General features: G+C 34.1%; 1 long non-coding RNA gene across 2 annotated transcripts in view; it reads right to left on the bottom strand.

The window, feature by feature from the left end:
* Positions 1–3420: 3420 nt before the first annotated feature.
* LOC108535589 (uncharacterized) overlaps positions 3421–9112 on the bottom strand; it is an 8758-nt gene continuing 3066 nt past the window's right edge. Inside the window, exons 1-3 of one of the 2 annotated variants that reach the window (XR_001887280.1) lie at positions 5555–5710; positions 4427–4579; positions 3421–3767 (exon numbers count right to left, since the gene is read on the bottom strand). This is a non-coding gene — a long non-coding RNA (uncharacterized LOC108535589). Of the gene's footprint in view, positions 3768–4426; positions 4580–5554; positions 5711–9112 lie in introns of those variants that run through there. The other variant, XR_001887279.1, reaches the window with a different exon arrangement.

The following is a 9112-nucleotide window of genomic DNA, read 5'->3' as shown; positions in this document are numbered from 1 at the left end:
CTGACAACAACCACTACAAAGCTCTTCATTTCAGGAAACTGAAAACATTTTGTCACGCAAAAAGAGCGTATTATGGGAACTCTAGTTACTTGTTTTTAAAGAAGACTGACAAGAAAATTTGGATGAAGAAATGCAAGTCTGTCTCTGTTCTCCCTAATAAATCTCACTTGAGGCAGAGCTTCAATGAGTAGTTCTGGAAACTTCTTAAGCAATATACATATATATCACTGACCTGGATGGTCAACCATTTCAAGCTGGCCAATGCTTTTCAATAAAGATAATATCAGAATCTGAAGGAACTGGTTTGAGTTTCTAAAGTATTTTGAGGAAATATTTTGTGAGAATGGGAAGCATATTTTAATGCCATTCACATGTTTCCCTGATAACGAAAGCTGATCTGCAAGGGCGTTGTAAGCATTACAGGCTAATTTCATTGCAATGTCGGGGTCTGAGAGGGAGGTGAGGAGAACCAGGAGTTGGGTGGGGGTTCAAGGGCATGGAGGTGAACATGGTTGACCCACTGGAAGATCACTAAGTGCTGGAACCGACTCTAGAAGGTTCATGTTTTGAGCCTTTATGGCGATTGTGCAGCTCTCTTGAAAATTTACACTGTCGTTTTATTTATAGCAGATGTCTCTTAAAGCAAACATTTTTACTTCATACTACACAAATATTACGGAAAATTGCAAGCATAATGTGGCGTTTTGGTCGTGCCGTAGAAATCTACAGTATTTTCTATAATGGATTATGAGCAAGGGGAAAAAACTGATACTGATCTAAGGCTGAAGGATAAGGGGTAATCAAAACAAGACTTCTGCAGATACTTTTATGAAACTTGTTTTCAAAGAAAAGGCAAAAGTTGAAACTGTGGATTAAACAAACTAAATTAAACCATTGTGTATTCAAAATACATTCAGCACTTTAGAATAAAATGACCAGAATCCAGGGTGAGGCAATTCCACTGTCTGAGCTATTCAAACAAAAGAGTGTTTATTTGGATTTTCCTAAACAAAACTTGTATTTGATTCTTGTGCACACCCAGTGGGAAAAAATATCTAAATATATATTTCATTATTCTACCGGTTCTGAATTGTAGTTCTCTTGTGAACTGATTTTGAGTATAGTGACTAAAATGTATGTTCTGTGGCTGCTCAACAATTGCTGAACTGCCTGATGGAAAAGTTTTAGATCTGAAATTTAGCTCTTAATATAAAATAATATGAAATATAATGTGCAATTAAAGGAGAAAGTAAATTCTGTTTGGAAACAGAATTCAAAAATAGAGAATTACATAAACTTTGGAAATTAAAATCCATATAAGTAAAACCTGTATTTCTGAGAATTCGCTGTTTCTTAGGCATGATTTATAACAATACACATTTCAAAAAGGAAGTCATTAAAATAATGTGGTTGTTATGTTTTCACAGGCCTTTTTGAGAGTTTAACCAGTACAACAGAATAATCTCCCTGGACTCTAAAAACACAAATCCGTGACAAGGACATAAGATTGATGGAATTTGTAATCATATATTTTTACTTATGTAATAAATTTGTAATTTCAAGGACATTATTCAAAATGACCACACTGCATTACAATGTGTGGATTCCTGTGCTGTTTTGCATTAATGTGTGCAGAAAAATTTTACACTTAATCTGCGATTGGTGCTTCAGTGGGTTGCTTACCATTATAATTCTGGTCACAGATGGGGGTTAAAATATCTCTAACCTTTACAAATGTATTATGTGGCACCACTGACATAGCTTTCATTGCAGATAAAATCTATGACAAATTTTCTGTGTGACAAAAGAAGAACATGATTTCATATTAAATTCTGATGATAGAGACATATTTCTCTACTTGTACTTCTGAAATGTTTTGGATATAGTAACAATGGACAACACTTCCTCTTTGAGTACATCAATAAAATCTCAAAATCCACTTCATTTTATGGGTCCAGAGCTTCAGTAAATATTTCTTAAGCAGAACTAAAAAACAGTGTGAAAAATGTTCAGAATTCAGCTCACTTCTAACCTTGCTGATCAAAACAGACAAAACATTCAACTGGTTCAACATAATGAGAAGCAGAAAGAGGAAGCCACAAAAGAGCCTGGAAATTGAGTGTTGCCATGAAGGTGTACAAGAGCTCGAGCAAAAGTTTCTCAAATATAAGCATCAAGATAATAGTAGGTCCCTCTGACAGTCATTTAAAAGAAAGAATAACGCCTATTATAGTCAGTTTAAGGAGTTATAAAAGCACTTGAGTTTTCAGGGAGTCATAGACTTGTGAAATGTTTCTGACATTCCATCAAAAAACTGGTGTGATGACATCACTGTAATACATAATCATACAGGCAAGGAATGATTAGAAGTAAATTCATAAGAGCATTTTTTAAAAGCAAATTTCACATTGCATTCCAGACATCTTCTTTCTTCCTTCTTCCCTTAGATTGAATGATCAAGAGAAAGGTAGATAGAATTGTCTCCTGATTTCTTTTCTGGACAATTTCATAACAAATTAGAATTCTATTCGTCCGCATTTTTTTTCATGTTTTGTGATTGTCAAGAACCTTACATAAATCTATGTCTGATGATACAAAGTGTCTAATATTGTACTGAACACCTCTTCAAAATTACCTATTCAGGGGAAACTATCCCTTTAAACTACCAGGATGCCTCACAGCTATCAGGGGCTGTGTGGACTGTGTTTAAGATTCTTGGGGATCTGCTGAAGTTGAGTCTTCATTTTTTGCTTTCTCTGCATGCCACTAGGGACTTCCCTAGACTATTTGAAGAATAGGCCTTTAATTGCAAGATTATCAGAAACCAGACCCAACGAGCTTGGAGTAGCAAACAGTCAAAATGCAATCCCCCACGCAAAAGAAAAAAAAAAAAAGTGACATGTGGCTTTAATTTTATTTCATTTATTTATTCTTTCAATTTATTTTTAAAAATTCTTGTCCATTGCTTCAGCCTTTGGGCCCATGTGCATAATAAAACACATTGCTGGGAATAAATAATACATATTAACTGTGTCTATTAGGATTCCCCCCTAAAAAGTCCATCAAAATGACTTATTTTATAGTAAGGAGTCTCAATTGCAAGTCTATTAGTAAAATAATTCTATTAAATTGTATGATATTTCTAACATCAATTAATTACATTTATATCTAGCTCTATAGTGTAATGACTCATAATATTAATTGTGATTTTAATTTAGAAAGAGAACTTGTAAAGTTTGCCTCGAGTTTTAGTGTTTAATGATTTTCCACATTTAGACTGTGTCTACAAATTGAGACTTCCATTTTTCTAGTTAAACAACTGGTCATTTCAAAGCTTCGTGTTGATTATTTTTCTCCACTGAATTGACCAATTTAATTTGTTCAGGGGCAATAAAGAAACACAGTATAACAGACAAACTAAAAGTGACTACAAAATAATGTTTCACCTTGACTATTTACTGTTCACTTTTGGCCATATGACCAGAATTTTATTTTCACAAATATTAGAATCGGAGTTTCCAGTGGCTGAAGCCAGAGAAGTCCCAGAATCCGATCTGAAAATAGAGTATTGTCATGGCTGACATTAGTTAATAAAACTGACTAAGATGTCTATACTGGATCAGCAGTAAGTTGATTCTTTCCCACAATCAACAAGTTGATTCTGTCATTGCACCCCAGAAAGCAGCCTGGCTGCAAGGTGACCTTGGCCTGGATCTCAGCGCCTCCACAGGCAAGTCACATACTTCTTTGTAACTCCATTTCCTCATCTGTAAGACAAAGATTGATGATGAAATGAGGTAGTAGATATAAAGTGCTTAGAACAGAATCTTTCTCAAGTAATCAATAAATGTTTGCTATTATTATTATTGTCATTCAAGCTAATATTGATATTCAAATTTTTTACTTTTAACATGTTATGCCACTTGCCTGAAATAACCTTCTCTTTCTGTTTTGCCTTTGTAAATTCAATACTTTCTTCATAGTTCAGCTGAACACCAGCCCAAGGTGATTTCTCTTTTCTCTCAACTCATATTGACCTTTTTTCCCAAATCACAGTTTGAGACATGTGTATATTCTCCAAAGATTCCTTACTTCCACACACAAAAAAAGTGCAAGTTGCTTGAAGAAGGGGACAGCTTGCTACATTTCTTGAGTCTAGATTTGGCATGTGATGCACGCTGCAATCACGACACAATTAACTCACAGAATCCAAAGAGTTAACGAGCCACAGCTTATGACATCCTTTATTCTTCCTGGTCAAGTTAGAGAACCACATTGTTTCAACAGAAACCTACTTTGTTTCTTTGAATTTTTGTTTGTTTGTTTTGTGTGTGTGTTATTTTTGCTTAAACACAACAATTGATGTTGCTTTAATGGTGACTTTATATAATTCCACCTTTGGATTACAAAACACATTTTTACTCACTAAAATTCTTTGGATTGAGTCCAACAAACTCCGGGATTATATGGTGCTTTCCTCTATACTGCAGTCTTTCCAAAACAGGTTTTATATCTTAATGTCGCATTGCAGAATATACACACAGATTCTTGAAAATGTCTGTCAGGCTCCTTCAATTCCCTGAAGCCAAAACAAATATGTCTACTATTATTGGCACAATTAAGAGTTACAATTATTAGGCACGGCTTTTATATACATGCAATTCTTATTGTTAACAATGAGAATTTCAAATGTTTAATATTTGCATATGGATTTCATTTGAGCCCGCTAAGTAAGTGGCTTGGAAAAAGAGAAATAGTTGTCTGAATTATTACATGTCTAGAAAATGATCTTTAAATTTTTTAATTGCCTCATATTAGTAAAAACAATCTGTTTACCTATTAAAATGAAGCCTTGCAGAATCTGATTTCATTGCTTATTTCATTTTGTTACTTTGCTAAAAACATAGCTCTTATCTAGTTACCATTCATTTCTTCTCATCATAAACCAGAGTCCTTTAATTCTTTCACTGTGTCATAAAAGATTCAATAAATTCTGATTTGCATTTCAAATTCAGCTCTTTTTCCAGAAGGACATCAGATTCAATGACAATTACATCACTAATCTCTTTAGCACTGACAGTGGGAAGCCAAGCTCAAGCTCCTTCTGACTGAAGTCCTAAAGATGGAAGGACGCGGAATGCTCCTTCTCAGAAAGGGAGAATTTTTATTTTGGTAAAATCTTCATTTTATTTTCATTAACGAATATGTGCTCATTTAAGCCACTTGCTTTGGTTAAGCATCTCATACTATTTGTCTCTTTCTCCTTTCATGAACAAATGATCATCTTATTATTTTTGCTAAAAAAAAGAGGAAAGTTACAGTGTTGATTAAGCACAGTAATCTGTTGTTCTTGTTATTGGTGTTATGTTGGAAATATTCAGGAAATTATATTCATATAATTTGGGGAGGTATTTTTCCATTTTGTTGTTGTTTAATCAATTGTAATGACATAAATGTAAGTGCTCACGTATGTATATGTGTGTATACGTATGTGTGTGTAAATAGCATCTACAAATATTTTGACACCTAGTTTCAGAGACAAAGATAAATCTACCTCTTAAATAAATGTATTGTGAATTAATTATTGTTCTTCTAGATTCTATATACAATTTCCTCTATCTTCAAAGACTTGTCACAATTGGAGTCAATAATACTGCACAAATTACACACAGTTGAAGCAACTGTATTTCTGGTACTTTATAAATGTTGCTATCTCTGTAAAGGAAGAAACAATTTAAAGTAAATAAACATTGAAGTCATTATAACAATTTAGTATAGACTTTAATGAAGTAATTATCAAATATTCCGGTGTGCACATAACATGGGCAATGAATAGAAACTAAAGAGAATTTTCAAAAAGAATATCAACTTCCAAACTATTTGGTTATGTTATACTGAATTAAAATAATTTTCTTTTATTTGTACAGTGGAGATTTTAATATATAAAATGTTCTGGCTTTTAGCATATCAACTTATTTTAAATCCTAATTATTTTACCTATATCACAATTTTAAGCTGTACGCTATTCAGATAATAGCTACTAGCCAATAAGTATTTTAAATTACTTTTACAAATAAGACATTTTGCATTAAAAGTACATTTTAGAAAGCATAGGGGTAATGATAGGTGGCAAAGTACAAGATCACAAAAACCAAAAGAATACATGTTATTTCTGTATTTTTTTTTTTTTTTTTTTTTTTTTTTTTGAGACGGAGTCTCGCTCTGCCACCCAGGCTGGAGTGCAGTGGCCGGATCTCAGCTCACTGCAAGCTCCGCCTCCCGGGTTTACGCCATTCTCCTGCCTCAGCCTCCCGAGTAGCTGGGACTACAGGCGCCCGCCACCTCTCCCGGCTAGTTTTTTTTGTATTTTTTTAGTAGAGACGAGGTTTCACCGTGTCAGCCAGGATGGTCTCGATCTCCTGACCTCGTGATCCACCCGTCTCGGCCTCCCAAAGTGCTGGGATTACAGGCTTGAGCCACCGCGCCCAGCCTATTTCTGTATTTTTTAAATTAATAGATCTGTTTTGACTACACGGAACCTAGTTCAGTCAACCAACTATTATAAGCACTAATCTTTTCAAGTATAAAAAAGGTACTGAATGAATGCTTCTTAAATTAAATTAAGGAGAAAAAGAGTCAATAAGTGACTCAACTTGTGGTGACCAAGAAATTCTGTAACTATGACAGGATAAGCTGGTCAATTAACCAAACGTATTGTTTGATTCCATCATTATTTTTTAATTCAAACATAATGGAGTTACAATGGAAAATCTTAGAAAACCTAGTATCAAAAATACATTGAAATCTAAAATAAAATCTACAACAAAATATGGATATATTTCCAGGTTAATTTAGTGCAAAATGCCTAGTCAAGTTAAGGACTTGGAAGTACGTGTGGGCCCAAGCATTCAAATTTATTTAAGGCATATACATCTTGTACAGAGGAGCCTTCAGAATGAAGCCTTCCTAGGTGGAAAGAAGGAAGGAAGAAGTGAAGGAAGGAAGGCATTTAAAAATTGATTAAACAAATAAATAAGTATTCATTTGTCAAAAATAGTGTGTTGGCTGAGCTTGGTGGCTCACGTCTGTAATCGAAGCACTTTGGGAGGCTGAGGCAGGTGGATCGTTTGAGCTCAGGAGTCTGAGACCAGTCTGGGAAACATGATGAAACTCCATCTCTACTAAAAATACAAAAATTAGCCAGGCATGGTGGCCCATGCCTGTGGTTCCAGCTACTTGCGAGGCTGAGGTGGAAGGATCTCTTGAACCCGGGAGGCAGAAGTTACAGTGAGCCAAGATGGCACCACTGCACTCCAGCCTGGGTGACCCTGTCTCAAAAAAAAAAAAAAAAAAAAAGGTGTGTTGATACTAACAATGTAATAAATAGCAGCTTTTCAAGTATAAGTTAGGTAAATATTTCTTTTGTCTCTCCTCTTTGCACATTTTTTGAGAGAATAAAACATGAATTTTTTAATTACTATCTTGGTCTATTACTGCGTAATAAAATAAATTTTCTTAGTTTGTAAAAACTGAATCGTGAATTATCTGTATAACTCTATATATACAGTATGTGTGTGTGTATATACACATAATTAAAGGTTTGTTAATTCTGTGAAACAGTATAAAATGAACTTGTGTGCTAAACTGCAACTAACATTTTATTTTCTATAATCTGATTATAGAAAAAGTATCAGTAATGAGCTTACAGTACATAAATTATTCTCTGGGTGTTAATTGCACTCACAAAGCTACATCTGCTGACACCAAAATTGCTAAATGGAAAAAAAAGATACCTGTATTATTATCCAAACAATGCCCGTTTATACAGATATTAAGAAACAGTTGTTTGTTACCTTCCAATTAAACATATCTAAATGTTTTGTGTCATAACAACCAAATAACTGAATGACTGACTAAATTCTCTAGCAGGATGTTTGTGCATTATGTAGACACAACCAATGAATTACTGTACTTTTACAAGGCCTGGATAAATTCTCGGAAGTTTTTTATATGCACAAAGACAATGCAGTTGTATATGACCTTGTTATTACATGTGAAGAATGTTAAGTCTAGGAGAGATGAAACGTTTTCTGATTTTCAGGAGATAAATGTGTAAACACATTTTTGTTCAAAATGATCTCCTTTTTTTCAATATACATAGTCACTGAGAGAGACCAGAAAATGTCTCCTAGTGGAAAAATAGACCAATGGGAGGACATAGTTGGCAAGCAAGAGAGGAGATGGTTGACGGGGCATAAACAGAAAATATCCCAGAGGCAAAAATTGCATGGGAACTGCTAGTCATGGATGAAGGGGCATATGGGGAGTATACAAACTTGGAGAAGACAAAATTGTGCTGAAACTAACCACTTCTAGTTCTCGAATCTAAAATCCACACATTCACCTGTCCTGATGCCCTGGAATTTCAATACTCCAGACAGCTGTTACCATGCTGCTTTAAAAAAGTGCAGCGAGCTAATGCAGTGTGAGTTAACATTCACTGAATTAATCAAAAGTTTTTTCCTAAACAACTGCCATTAAGAGTTCAAGAAAACATCACTTCAGATGCACATTTTAGGTGGAGGCTAAAATGAAAAGGTAAGATTTTGAATAAGATACTGCAGGGTCAAAAAACTGTTATAATACAACCTCAGTTATTCACCCTGTAATGTTTATACATGTGTAGATTTCCACAGAAAATAACTAGGGAAAAGAAACTCCTTAGTTTCTTTTAAATTCTCCTAAGAGAATTTAATAAATTAGATTCAGAAATAGATTTGTATACACAGACCATCCTGACAATTCCTGTTTTTTCAAGAGTGTTGCCATTATATATGTTACTGTCCACATTGTCTGTTTCACTCTGAAGAAATTTTTTAAAAGCCAGCGTTGCTGCAAATCCTGCCACAACTAACCATTAAGCTTTTTTTCAAAAATGTTGCCATTGATTTGTACTTACCAAAGTCTATTATATATCTCATGGGTAAGGCCTTTAATAGTATGCAAATAATAAAGAAACACATTGGAAATATGAATAAAATAAAATATGACAAAGTTCTATTAGGCTGCCCATTATCCTCAGTGGCTTTCTCTAAAAAAAAAAAAAAAAAAA

Source organism: Rhinopithecus bieti, unplaced genomic scaffold, assembly GCF_001698545.2.
Source record: "Rhinopithecus bieti isolate Rb0 unplaced genomic scaffold, ASM169854v2 scaffold_13184, whole genome shotgun sequence".
In the NCBI taxonomy this organism is placed as follows: domain Eukaryota; kingdom Metazoa; phylum Chordata; class Mammalia; order Primates; family Cercopithecidae; genus Rhinopithecus; species Rhinopithecus bieti.
This window is presented reverse-complemented; position numbering and strand designations above follow the sequence as displayed.